Below are 14,751 nucleotides of genomic sequence, written 5' to 3'. Positions count from 1 at the left end.
CTCCAGGCACCCGTTTCTCCATCTCCATCGTTTAAAGGCACTGCCTACTATATCTTATACCATCTAACTAATAACTTTGGCCATTCTTGTAATGTTAATAAGTCGAAATTTCGAGTTACTAAGTCGAAATTTCGAGATAAATAACTCGTAATTTCGAGTTAGTAAGTCGAAATTTCGAGTTAATAAGTCGAAATTTCGAGTCAGTAAGTCGAAATTTCGAGTAAGTAACTCGAAATTTCGATATAAGTAACTCGAAATTTCGAGTAAGTAAGTCGAAAATTCGAGTTAGTAAGTCGAAATTTCGAGATCATTAGTGCCAGGTGTATGTTTTTTATTAACTTGAAATTTCGAGTTACTAACTCGAAATTTCGACCTACTTATCTCGAAATTTCGAGTTACTAACTCGAAATTTCGACTTACTAACTCGAAATTTCGACTTACTAACTCGAAATGTCGACTTACTAACTCGAAATTTCGACTTACTAACTCAAAATGTCGACTTACTGACTCGAAATTTCGGGTTACTTATCTCGAAATTTCGACTTACTAACTCGAAATTTCGACTTACTAACTCGAAATTTCGACTTACTAACTCGAAATTTCGAGTTACTTATCTCGAAATTTCGACTTACTAACTCGAAATTTCGACTTATTAACATTACAAGAATGACCAAAGTTATTAGTTAGATGGTATAAGATATAGTAGGCAGTGCCTTTGAACGATAGAGATGGAGAATCGGGTGCCTGGACAAAAACTATTGAAATTTAACTTAAACTTAGTAATGGCATGTACACACCCGACCTAAAAAAACAAGGCTTCCTTTAATTTGTACGTTCAGGCGTTCTTCAGACGTTGTATTGTATCCCATCTGTTCGAACATATCTTTTCACTTATCATATTCTTCTCATCCCTGTAAAAAAAACCGATCCTATACTACTGAGGAAAGTATCGCGGCGTGGCCAAAATAGGGCGTGCTGAGGCCTTTGTCAAAATTGTTGGACTGACTATATTTCTTGTAAAATCTGATGCATTATATTATTCCCAACATATATATAACAACAAGTATCACTTTCATCAACTTTCATCAACACAATATCAAAGTATTAGTAAATAATGAATAATGTTACAAAAACATTATTAGTATAAAGAAACGTGACAGACTAACTGGCGTATACACGCCATTTAAAACTCATTTAACACATGATATTGCACAGTTTACAATAGGGTGGGTTTTGGACTTGTTGTTTCTCCACATGATGGTTGTATGTGTGCTTAAGAAAAAGAAACACCCGGTTAACACAGAAATGTGGAAAGTGTGATTTTACACCCCCCCCTTCCACAAAAAAGCGAAGGATATGTTCAGTATGTGTGGACAATTTGACCCTATAATATTGTTCTGTTAAATAAATGTTAAAGGTGCTCTGTCAATGTGCAACAGCTACACAGAATGGCCTATGTGTGTTCAAAGAGGGTACCGTTTGACAATATTTTGCAAAGAGGGTACCGATATGGATATGCACCGTGATATTGTCTGATTTACCTTGACAGAATGCGGGAATAAGCTATGCAAAACACGTGACCCGTAAATGTGTAACGCTATCTCTTCATAATATGGTTATACACATTTCTAGGCTATCGTGTGACGTCACGCAGTGTGTTGGGCGGAAAAAAATGGGCGGAGCACTAAGCCGGTTAGAGTGCATATTGGATGTTCTTCGTAAATAAGAAAGCTACAGTCGCTTCGCAAGCTCCGCTCCTTTTTAGCTTTCTTATTTACGAAGAACACCCAATATGCACTCTAACCTATACCTAGTGACCAGTTTATTTTACGTAATAACTTACTGAGTTGATTTTGAATAAGATCTGAGTTTTAAATTTTCTCCAAAATAACGCGAATAATATCAGAACTTATCAAGTACTCTTAGTTTATGATGTACAAAATGTGTATAATATATTATATCGAGGGTTCAAAGGTAAAAGGTAAAAGGTAATAACTGCCATTTTCAAGATTTCGAGAAAAACGCAAAAAACATATTTTTTTAATACAACTTTATTTTCCGTAATATTGTTATAACAATTTTGATTCTCCCATATTTGTTGACTACATTAGATCATATTTTGTTTAGTTTACATTGCTTGGTGCTGATAAAACACTGTAATTATAGTTTGTTTTAAAGTTCTAAGATCAAAATAGTATCATTTTACAGAAGTAAAAGGTAATAAATGTACTTAGATCCTGTCAAGACTACAAGTTTGAGCGGTAAAAGGTAATAACTGCACTTACGACCTTTTACTTCTGCAGGTTTAGCAATAAAAGTTAGAGATAAACTGTGGTAAAAGGTTATAAGTGCAGTTATAGCCTTGTTCCTTTGAAAAATTTAGATGTTGCAGTAGTTGTTACTGTTGCAAATTTATCAATTATGTCCTTACTTTGAAGAACCTTACGTAATGTAATTTACACAATGCACATTAATACTCGTACACAAAATTAACACTTTTCATTCATAGAAATATGAAATATGTACCTGCTCAATATTTAGATTCTACAGAAATAAATTAGTAACTAAAAAGTTTACGAAAATACGCACTCAAATCTAAGTTTTCAAATTTCATTTATTTTGAATGTTCTCTGGTATATAATCGAACTGAAGTCAAACAGACCCCAGACATCAGCAATTAAGGATATTAGTGACCCATATCATAGTTAAGTAAATAAAGACTACTGTTTCATGTCACAAAATGTGAATGTTTGTCATTAAATAATTCTATGACCTCCACTCATCTTCTTCACTCTCACTAACAGAAGGCACTGAAAGTTTGTCTTTTATAGATTTAATTGCTGCATGGCAATGACTCATAGTATGATTCGCACTCCTTCGGAATTGTTCCAGAGACAACAAGTGACATCAAATCTGCTTTTGCAGCAGATATTAGAAGCTTCTCTGTATAAGCCTTTCGTGGAGCCTTAAGAGACTTTTCTTTCCTTCTGTTCTTCTTCTGCATTAACCTAACTGCCTTGAACTCACTAACCACAAAACCATAGCTCACAACAATACTGTATTTTTGTCTTTATCTATCAGCAGTCATTACGTCATTTGATAACGTCACATGTTTAGCAGCAAAACAAAACTACATATAGATGTTATTTTATCGGGGAAAAAGAAGAATGAAACCATTTAATTATTCTAAAAACATTATTAAAAGCAGGATAAACAAATACATGGTTGATGTCGGGCTGGAGAAGGTTTATCCGGTTCACTGCGAAAGTGAATCTTGGCTTGCTAAAACTCGCCAAGATACACTTTCTAGCTCACCGGATAAGCCTTATCCATCCCTAAATCAACCATGTATTTTATATATATTCAGCCAATTAACACGTTCACCATCAACATCGATTTTCATTGAGCCAAAGTTTTGTTCTTTGTACAACTTGTAATCTAGTATGTCATTTATTTTATTAGAACGACAATATATGGTTGCTTCCGGCGTTGGTATGATATAACTGTTTCCCACTGCGATGGAACATGAACTATTGTAAGGTTTTTTGCATGCTTGATAGATGCATGTATGGAATTTGCATTCCATTAATGAATGGCCAATTTCAAGAAATGTGTGGTTTTACCATTGATGTGAGGTATATCTTGGACACAGTGAACTAAGCAACTTGCAACAGACTGATTGCAATTCTGTCCTCCACATGCATTACTATATAATGTCACTTCTTCAATACCAGATGTCTTACTTGCAACAGAGGTTACATACAAGTACACAAAAGTTCCTACTTTGCACGAGCCTGGTTTCCCCATGTGTCTCATCCAACAGATAACAAGTCCCGTTACCATTTCCCAGTTCATAGAATGACAAATTGCAACAACACAGTTTTCTTTTGTAACGAAGATCACCAATTAAACTGAGTGGTGTTTTCAAAATAGCCTGGATATCAAATGCCGACCAGAAAACTTTGGCTCTTTCTTTGTGCGTTTTTTTTTGGCTGATTTTTCCATTCTAGCACTGTTTTTTTTTCTTTTTGGTCACTTGGTGTACTTGATATTTTGCTTTTGTTGCCTCATCTAGTCTATCTTCTATTCTCAAAGTGTCATACAGATTGCAGAGTGGACATTGATCTTTCTTAGGACGGAAGAAAAAAGTTATATTCTGTACTAAAAATGATTCTGTACACAGCCACTGAAACACACTTTCTATTTTGTCCTTTGCATTTTTCTACATACAATGAGTATATTCGTTTTATATTTAAATCTTGCGTTAGATACTTCCTGTTGGGGTCTTCATGTGTAGTGTGATTCAACAGTCGGAATTAAAGCTTTCGTTGTGTTTCTTTACAAATGATCTGTGATATTCCGTGGTTTTATTTCCAGGCACATCTTTCCCTCTCTTGTCATTTCCAACATATAACCCTGCCACTTTGTGCTTAACTGCGTTTGCAACTGTTTTGGAACCGACATCGATAGTTTTTAGTAAAAAATTCTGGGAACAAAGTGATCCCTCGGAAGCATTAATCACAACAAAATTACATAAAAATTGCAGAGTCGGTTTGATTGAGTCTGTACATGAGAGATAATGAATAAGTGCAACATCCCTCACACCCTCTTTTCTACCTGTGTGAAAAACGAATTCGAAATAGTTCTTTGTTTTGTTCTCTGTTTAGATACATTCTCTGGTTCTTTATTGGCAACATGGAAACAAATGAATTGCCTCTGACTTATGTAATCACCCATTGACCAACTGGTATGTACTGAATATTTTCTGTCTTTCATATTCGGTTATATTCTCGCTGCATTTAATTCTAAAAGATAAATTTCTTGGGAAAAGAGATAACAGATAGTGCCTGTGAACTGTATGAATGCAGCATTCTGTCAGGGGAAAAAGGTGATAAAATCAGTTATAACCTTTTTCCACTACAGATTCTTCACAATATGTGGAACAACAAGTAAACAACAGGTAATAAGTACACTTAGAACCTTTTACCCCTAAATAATTTGTAGAAAAGAAGTTATTACAAAATACTTTTTATTTTTTTGCCCTTATAAGGATTAAATATTTATATAATATTTTCGTCAGACATGAAGGACAATAAGTACATTATAAAAAACATAAAAAGTCAATTTCGGCAAAAGTGGCAGTTATAACCTTTTACCTTTGAACCCTCGATATGATTAATGATGTGTTCAAATGATATAATGTTTATATAATTTTGCATATTAATAAAATATTCATAAAAAAAACACATTTGCTTTAACGACTTCGTAGATGTTGGTCAGAAGAACAGAAATTTATTCGAAATCCGTTTTACCATCAGCACTAAACTTCCATGGAATAAACTTCCAATTAATATACGTGATATAGAATCCATTCCTTTAAAGCAAACATTTAAAAAAATTAAATCCCCATCGGGAACGCTTCTCTACTGTACATCATACTCGTTTAAGAAATAACTGCAGTATTAATATGATAAACACATCTCGTATATGTGGAGCACACATTGAATATTCAGAACACTATTTTTTTTTAATGCAAATTATACAGTGAAGTTGAGTGAACAAAGACGCACATTGTTTTTAAATACATGATCTGTTCATCCTTTTAGTGTACGAAAACTTTTGTTTGGAATAGAAGGGCGTTCTGAATCCGAAAATGAAATTCTTTTTTAAGAAGACTTAGTACAGACTTTTATTAAATTAAGCAAGAGATTTAATTGAAAAAAAAAAATCAAATCTTTTTTCTACTGAAACAGTACTTTAAGATTAAACAGGGTATTGTGCGGTGAATATCTTCGTATTTGTATCATAGTTTGGGGACCTTTCTGTTGAAAATGTGTCAGAGTTAAATCGTATACATATACATGCACAGTGCGGAGTGCAGGTATTAGTTCCGCACTCCAGAGCATGCCCATTGATTGGCTCATTTTTGCTGGGGTTTACATATTGTGACGGGAGAAAGGGAAAGCGACAGAAATATCATATTCAGATGCTCGATCATTGATTCGTTTTTGCCGGGGTTTCATATTGTGACAACAGGGAACGTGTTTTATGTTTGACTATGATACAAAAGAGAAAAAAAACATCAAAACACTCGTACAAATCAGATAGCCTCGTGTTTCGATGCTCTTTCTATTACTTATTCATTATTTATTTATTCATTTTTGCAACTTATGTAACTATTACAATAATTTAATTATTTCATTCTATTATTTATTCCTTTTTCTCAAAATTTGATACTTAGAACACTTAATTCAAAAGCCATAAATAACTTTAAATGGAACACTATTGACTTTTGAAACTTATACTTTATACATTTAAATAACTTAATTTATTTATTCTTAGTATCATTATTTTATTACAATGCATAATATTTTCTATTTTATATATTTTTTTCTCTATTAATTTCTCATTCGATTTATTTATATCTGCATATAAAACATTTGTTAAATTTCGTTCCTGAAAAATTACTTAAAACTGAAATTGATAATTATTAGATATCACACAACTTCATTCAAATAGTATAAACTTATTTCTGACTTACCTGAGGGAAGGGCCCACGATAATGTTGTTAGAACTTTTGGCCCGACCTTTTTGTATATACATTTGATTATGTCTGTAAAATTATGAAATTGTATATTGTGTGTATATTTATACAATAAAATATTATTAAACTAAAAAAAAGATATTGGTGTTAGAAATTGAAATTACTAACCGAAAAACGACTGGAAAGACATACACCTGAAAGTGTTTCATTTGTCAAACCATACACAAAATTATTATGCATATAGTATGACATTGTTATGCAAGCTATGCTAACATTTCTATATGACTTTGCATGGAAAACTAAGAACTAACATATGCTAGTTGACCAGCTTTACTTCTGCCGAAAGATACTTCTTGTTTCATTTGCTTCATCCGAAATAATTTTCATAAAGGTATTAAATGTTCACGATTATGCAAGCAAAATTTATAAATCATCACTGAGCCGGTCTACATTGAATCATTTTAGTTAATTTCTTTATTCATATATTGCATTTTTATTGGTTGAATTGATATTTTTTTGTTTAAAATGTTGTTTGTTTTTTTTTCATTAAGAACGTTAATGGTACGACCTTGGTCACGTTAGTCAATCATAATTATCCCCTGTCTATCCAAAGAATTGAAGCCATCATTTCCCTGCTGATGGCAACCTCTTGAATTTCTTCGGAGGCGGTGAGCCAGGGTGCTTCCACTGCATGCTCTGTTTTTTGGATTCTGGATCGAAGTGATGGACCCATGTTAAATCCTGAGTTACGATCCGGTAGATAAAATCAGGTTCATCCTCGTAGCGAGACAAAAGAAATCTTGAAATGTCAAGCCTGGCTCGTTTCTGATCGTCATTCAACTGTCTGGGGACCCATCAAGCGGAAACCTTTGACATGCCATAGACATCAGTCAGAATTGCCTGAACTGAACCAAAGCTTATACCCACTTCCCTAGCAATGCTTCGCAGGTCTCGCCTTCTGTCGCACATGACCAGATCGTGCACAGCTTCGGCAGTTTCATCGTTGGTGGCCTCTTTTGGCCGCCCAGGCCGCTCATCATCTCCAATGCTCTCCCTGCCCCTCTTAAATTCAGCAGCCCATTTTTCACAGTGCTATAGGAAGGGGACTCCTTCCCAAGTGTATCCATGAAGTCTTCATGGATTTCCTTGGGGGACATCCCTTTCTTACAGAGGTACTTAATGACGGCTCTGATTTCAACTTTCTCCATTTGGTCTAAATGACACACCCCTCTACTGATCAAAGTGTGTTTTATGTTACTTAATCTGTGTAAAACCGCGTGTAACTCGGTCAGTAATCTTAAATAAGATATCGGTAATGACGCATCGTGTGTAAATGTCAGTATAGTGGCTAGAAGTATATCGGGCCGAGAACTTTTTGCTCATACCTCGTGTGCATGGGAAGCTGGGTTCCCTATTACAGGTCAAGTAAAGTTAGTCTTTTCGTTAAAAAAAATTGCCAGTGTGTTTAATGATTAATAACACTGTATATTCATATGTTGACCGCCTACAGTATGTAGGATTTTAAACATAACGTATTTAATTTGTGTGAAGTCAAAACATGTTTATTATATTTAAACAGAGACTGCATGTGTAGCAATCATCATGATATTTTCTAATATCAAATTCAAGCATGATTGTATATCATTAAATTGTAAGTTTTTGCTTATATTTTAAAGACAAGGACTTTTAGGGGAATACTGGAGATGATCGACTAATTAAAAAAAAAACGTTAACGAGGTGTTATATAATAGAGAGAAATATAAAGTAATATTGTTACACGTCAGACGGAACCCCAACCCCACCCCTCAGTTACTGCATTGTGCATAAACTAGAGATGCTCGAGCTCCTTTAGGTGGGCTATATTTTTTCTGGGACTGACTTACTGTGACATGGGAAAATGTTTTAATACAAAACTGAAATGAAAGAATCTAGAACCATGCAATACAAATGTATGTACTATAAATAGATACATTATACGTGTACATGTACATGCTGTCTATATATAATAAGAATGACGCGAAATATAAGTATGCTATTTTAATGGTGATGCTGCACATAAAAGCCGCCGCAAAATAATCCATTGAGGTTAAATCAATTACCAAAATCCACCTAGTCTACAGTGTCTCGACTGGCCGAGACTTAATTAAATGTTTGTACACTAGATTAAAAGTTTTCAATTTAACCCCTTTTTATTATTTTTAAAATGCAAGTTTACACTTATCCGTTTTTGTTGTAAAACATGTTCTATGTATCGTCGATACAATATGACTCCTAAATGTAAGGAGTCATCACTCGATTGAAAATGCATTACGGTAAATAAACGCATTACGCTGATTATACTCTAATTTCCTTAACCGCAACTTTTCTGCCCTTTCTGTTGATATTGATAATAGCCGACTATATTCCGCCTTATTAGAATAAAGACTGGCTCATTGGCACGTTATTTTATCGGTAAATAATAAAAAATGATAAAATAAAAAGAATGTTATATTTAAACACGGAAGTATCACTTTTGTTAAACGTTTATTTAATTCCATGACGCTCGGGGACATGTTGATCAGCAGAAAAGCTATTTTTATCCGAAAATCTGAGATCTGTAATTTTGTCAGAACAAAAAAAAAATAACAAAAACAAGACTAAAATTTTCCCCATTGCTGACTGAACCTAATGAATCATAGCGCGTAGCTGAATGTGGATTCTACGGATTCAATGCAAAAAAAGATGCAACATTTCCTGAACTTAAATGACTTTTTCACTGTCAATTTGAGTTGAATTAGATAGTTTAGAGGCAGCCATAAAGCTAAATTAATATTGTTTAATACCATTGGAATGTACGTCTTTTTTTCTACATTGAATTTTCTCTAGGTTAACGACGGCTGTTTTAATCTTCTGGTGGTCAATGGGCAGTTAATCGCTGTTATATAGTTTTTCAACTTTCTGGTCCCCGGTTTCGAGGGCAATTGACATTCTGTTTAAAGGACCTTCTACTCGACACTTGACGCGTGGCTTTTTGTTGTTAGTAAAAATTAGGATGTTAATACACGACAAAGAAGGGCCAGAAAGTGATAATCGGCCTGCTAAAAGAATAATTGGCACGTCAAGTGTGGTGCTTCACTTCAGTGCCAATGGTCAGTGGGCCGATTATGAATTTGAATTGTCTTACCTTACTTATTATGAAAATGCTATGTGTTTTAAGTTTAATAAGGGTTCATGCGCCCTTTCAGTTTAGCAGAAAACAATACTGTAGAAATACATTATTCCTATATGATATGATAAAGGTGATTAATTGGTAAGGTGATTAATTATTTAATTTATGCTGAACTTACTGAAGTTCAAAATTGTAGGAAACTAGATACTTACAGACATGCACACTCTTGAATATGTTCCCGGTACCAACCAGTACTGAGCAATGATTGTGAAAACAACGGCTTGCCCCTGACCTTGAGGTAACTAGTCCGTCACGTTATCCCATCGATCATGTCATGACTTTTTAATATATGATTTGGAAAAAAAATACTTCTGATCACTTATCTACACTGAAAGAAGAGTAATCATATTGTCATACGCTATGGAAAGTTCCTTTCCCGTTTTTTTTTAGATCGAATGGCATGTATTATATTGATAATGGTAATGAATCGACTGATTCCTATAGGAAATAAACACACCCCAAAAGTTATCACTAATAAATTTGCAACGTAGAACTATATTTTGATCTTCATTTTAAAGTTGGATCCCTGGACCTACAACCTCGAGGCCGTCCCGGATACTCTGAGAATTGTTGTTGTACTTGAACTTTAACAAATTCGTTCTCTTTATAAAGCAATGATGATAATGACTGATGGTGATGATGATAATTGTCATAATCGTAATACTGTTCCTGATACATTTTACATTGTAGTAATAATGAAATTTATGATGATGATTATGGCGATGATAGTTATAATGATGAGAATTGAAATAAATAGTGATTGTTTTGACAATTGTGATGATAACGATGATAATGATAATGATAATAATGATGATGATGGTTGTAATGGCTAGGAATAAAGACTTTATCATCATCATCATCATCATCATCATCATCATCATCATTATTATTATTATTATTATTATTATTATTATTATTATTATTATTATTATTATTGATGATGATAAAATGATAATAATAATTATAATCATGATAAGTATCGTTATTTAAGTCCTATCATTTTATTATCACTATAACATGTACGATAATAGTAATTATTATTATCTTTATTATTTTCATTATTATCAGGTGGGATATTACAGATTTGAATATTTAAAACAGCCAGGGGAAAATATAGCGCATTAAATAAAAAGGGGAGAAGCAGAACACCAATTCATTGTCACACTTAATATCAAATTTTCTATTTTGAATGTTCTCATTTAAAGCTGTTTATTTGGAAATTTAACCTTTGTTACTGCTATTTCAACTTTATTCAGTTCAAGGGGAAGACAGGATTCCATTTTATGGATAAGATAGTAGTTTTGCTAGGGGAAACAGAATGTTTAAGGCTGTAAAATATTAGGGAAAAAATCACTGCAGATTACTTTATTTAAACAACACTCTGAAAACGTAAAATAATTTGATTCATTTTACAAATAAGTGAAAAAATATCTTACCCTTTATTCGCGAAACATTAATATGTAAAAAAAAATACACTTTAAGTACCCGACGGCGTTACTTAATTAACCCGGACCTCGGGTATTAAAGTCCGTATTCGGTACACGGTATCACTACTGATATAATATTACATCTTATATGGAAAAAAACACAAGTATTTAGATTTACGTTCCGATCTTATTTTTAAATGATACTACTGAATAACATTTTAAAGACAGAAAGTGTTCATTTTTATTGTGATTGGCTATAACTTTTGGATTGGCAAAAGGGTATTTTGAATAAACAAACCAAATGTCAAATGCTTGAGATAAAATCTGCGTTTATAAGATAATGTAGGTCGGAGTTTATAGAAGAAAAAGATATTGTTTATTTCGGTAACTTATACATTAACAGTAACTTGTTATACAATAATTACAAATACAATAATATATTTTCCACTTTGTTTATTTTCTTTACAACATTAGTATGTTTAAACATCGTCGTCGTCGTTGTTGTTGTTGTTGTTGCTTGTTTGCAATTACGATCTTGTTGTCATAAATCGTTACAGAATTTATAGGGATAGTTCGTCCATATATAAGTGAATGGCAAATCATATAAAGAAAACCCTTTGATGCTATTTTTCTTTACAAAAACAGGAATATTAAAAACCATGAATAAAACAAATAAATACACAAAACTTTCGACGTAGACAGTCAATATGTTACATTTTTATGGGACTTTATAACTTTATTTTCATGCGTAAAATTTTGATTAATTATTTTCCTATTGAATCGTTTTATGTTAAAGAGTTTGTCGATTATACTTTGACGTCATTGTACTGTTTTATAGACAATCTGTGTATGCAATAAATATATTCATCTTCTATATAATGCCGCGTCATTTTAACATTAGAAAATTGTACGATGGGAGTAATCTAGACAGAGGGATCATCATGTGACCTAGCCATACTTTATGTTCTGGTGAGTATTATCTTGATTTTAATATGGTAAATGAGCCGTGTCATGAAAAAACCAACATAATGGGTTTGCGACCAGCATGGATCCAGACCAGCCTGCGCATCCGTGCAGTCTGATCAGGATCCATGCTGTTCGCTATCAGTTTCTCTACTTGTAATAGGGTTTGTAAGCGAACAGCATGGATCCTGATCAGACTGCGCGGATGCGCAGACTGATCTTGATCCATGCTGGTCGCAAACCCATTATGTTGGTTTTGTCATGACACGGCTCAAATAGCTTGTCATTATATTGAAATTTAGTTACATGCTACCTTGCGCAACTCATCAAACCGAATAGAATATTCTACAGAACAGAAGCGTAATGCTATTTTTTAATCATTTTTTAAATCATTTTCATATTGAATAAGTTATTGTATAAGTTTATGTACCTAATGACGCAATGATAGATCATATTCTGCTAGAAACGGGGTATAGTTATCGGCATGAACGTAACAAATTCAATTTTTGCATGAAACACAAAATATTTATATACTTCTCAAACTTGATACATGTATATGATTTTTTTTAATTTGTCTTCACATCTGAAACTGAACAACTTTTTTCAAAGACATTTTATATAAAGTTAAGTGGTTTTTTCTTGTTTATAGTTTATAAAAGTATGATTCCAGTTATAAAACTGAGTATAAGTTGTTTGCAATTCCTTATATTTGAAATAAAATATAGTTTGAAATGGAACCATTTTTGGTCATATCACAAGGTCTTACCATTTTCTTTTAATAATACATTTGTTTTAAATTAGTGTTTAATTTATTTTATGATAACCAATATCTTTTTTATGTTCATATGTGGCACAGTGACTATAAGATATCCATAGAAACAAAAAGTTTGTTATAACTCTTTTTGTGTAATCATTGATTGGAGAGGTCATCAGACCTATCTGATTGCTGGCGGCATCCATTTTTGCGAATCTGATTGTAGTGAATGAACCTCATTTAAAACGTAAAACCATTAGAGACAGTCTACAAAAACAGTCTAGATAGCTTTATACACTTTACAATTGTTTGATTAACATACTTTATGTCCGTTTTGGAAAATATAGAGGAAATGTTTCCATATACTTAACAAAACATTAGCCGAAAATTTGCTTATTGAATTTTTTAAGAAACTTTTATTTTGATACTACTTTTAATACATATACATTTGTTTATATCATTTATTTTAAATTTAGCTTGATGACATGATATAAATTTTTCCCTTTGTAGAAAATGTATCTCTAATGCGCCAAGAAAAATGTTCATTTCTCTGGCATATAATCTTTCAAAACATTAAAATAATGAAGTGTAAAACAAACTTTCATTATGATACTATACTCAATATAAAATACATATTTTGTTAAATAATTTTAATTTATAACCATTCATTGTGCCTTTCATGCAAAAATATCCCCATATATTTTCAAATTAAACAAATTTTCCACAGCTGCAAAAGACCTCTCGCATGCTTCTTATTAAAGAAGCAAACTTGTTTTATATTCTATCTTGTTCCATGAGACTTCACTGTAGGGCATCACTATTCATTGCATAGTAGTGACGTATGTATGTATAATCTATAAATACGTTTTTGGAATAATTTCTATTTGTCCTCAAATCAAGCAATTTTTGCCCCAAAACTCAGAATGAAATAAGCCAGTAAAGTTGAAAAGAAATATAAATATAATACTGAGTTCTCACTTTCTCAATGTAATGATGATATCAATATTTACAGAGCGTAAAGTTTGCAGAAGGGCGTACAACCCTAACTGTGCGGTGCGACATATAACTGCGTCACATAAAGGAAAAAGAAAATGAATTCTCAATCGGTAATAGGGTAAGTATATATGTATAAAATAGTAAATAAATAATTAATGGCCGATACAATGATGTATCTACAAAGGCATATTATTTCAAAACAGCTATCAAAATCATTTAAAGCACATGTCACTGTTCAGAACTGATAACGTTATAGGGGAGAATATTGTAAGCGGTCGGATAGCTCATCGGTAGAAAGCCCGAATAAGGTTGCGAAAATTCTTCCTAGTACATTTAGCGCAGTACGGGGGACCATGACTCAATATAGCTCAAATTCGGATTGATCTGTAACTCTGTGGAATTCGAGGACGAATTTAAATATAGCAGGGGAGTATGTCATGTTTCAGAACTGTTTACTATTTAGGGGAAAAGGTGTGTAAGCGGCCGGATAGCTAAGTCAGTAGAGCCGCGGTACGGTATTCCGAGGGTCCCGGGTTCGAGCCCTGTCAGGCTGCACATTTTCTCACCCTGCGACAAATATAATTTACCTATTAACTAATAATTATTACTAAAACAGTAGGCTTAAATGACATTTATGGTAGTACCACGGAAAGTGTTTGTTGTCATCGGCATGATTTCTTTTAGATAAAAACAAGCTAAGCCTTTATAATTTTCACTTAAAATTTCATCAAGACATTATTCTATCTTTAGTTTGTTTATTCGTTATGAAATCATTTTTATAACAGTAACAATAACACAGAATATGACTATACTAATTGTAAAAAGCCACTCTTAAAAAGATAACCTTCATCGTTTTACA

The 14,751-nt window shown here is 32.9% G+C and overlaps 1 protein-coding gene across 1 annotated transcript in view; it reads left to right on the top strand.

Moving 5' to 3' along the window:
- The first annotated feature begins 11,901 nt into the window (after positions 1-11,901).
- LOC132751280 (mucin-12-like) overlaps positions 11,902-14,751 on the top strand; it is a 28,541-nt gene continuing 25,691 nt past the window's right edge. Inside the window, exons 1-2 of the mRNA XM_060741436.1 lie at positions 11,902-12,148; positions 13,909-14,010. The gene's annotated coding sequence lies outside the window, so the exon portion shown is untranslated. The remainder of the gene's footprint in view (positions 12,149-13,908; positions 14,011-14,751) is intronic.

Source organism: Ruditapes philippinarum, unplaced genomic scaffold, assembly GCF_026571515.1.
Source record: "Ruditapes philippinarum isolate M1 unplaced genomic scaffold, ASM2657151v2 ctg4293_1_1_1_1, whole genome shotgun sequence".
In the NCBI taxonomy this organism is placed as follows: domain Eukaryota; kingdom Metazoa; phylum Mollusca; class Bivalvia; order Venerida; family Veneridae; genus Ruditapes; species Ruditapes philippinarum.
The sequence above is the reverse complement of the archived record's forward strand: the minus strand, read 5'-3'. Positions and strand labels throughout refer to the sequence as shown.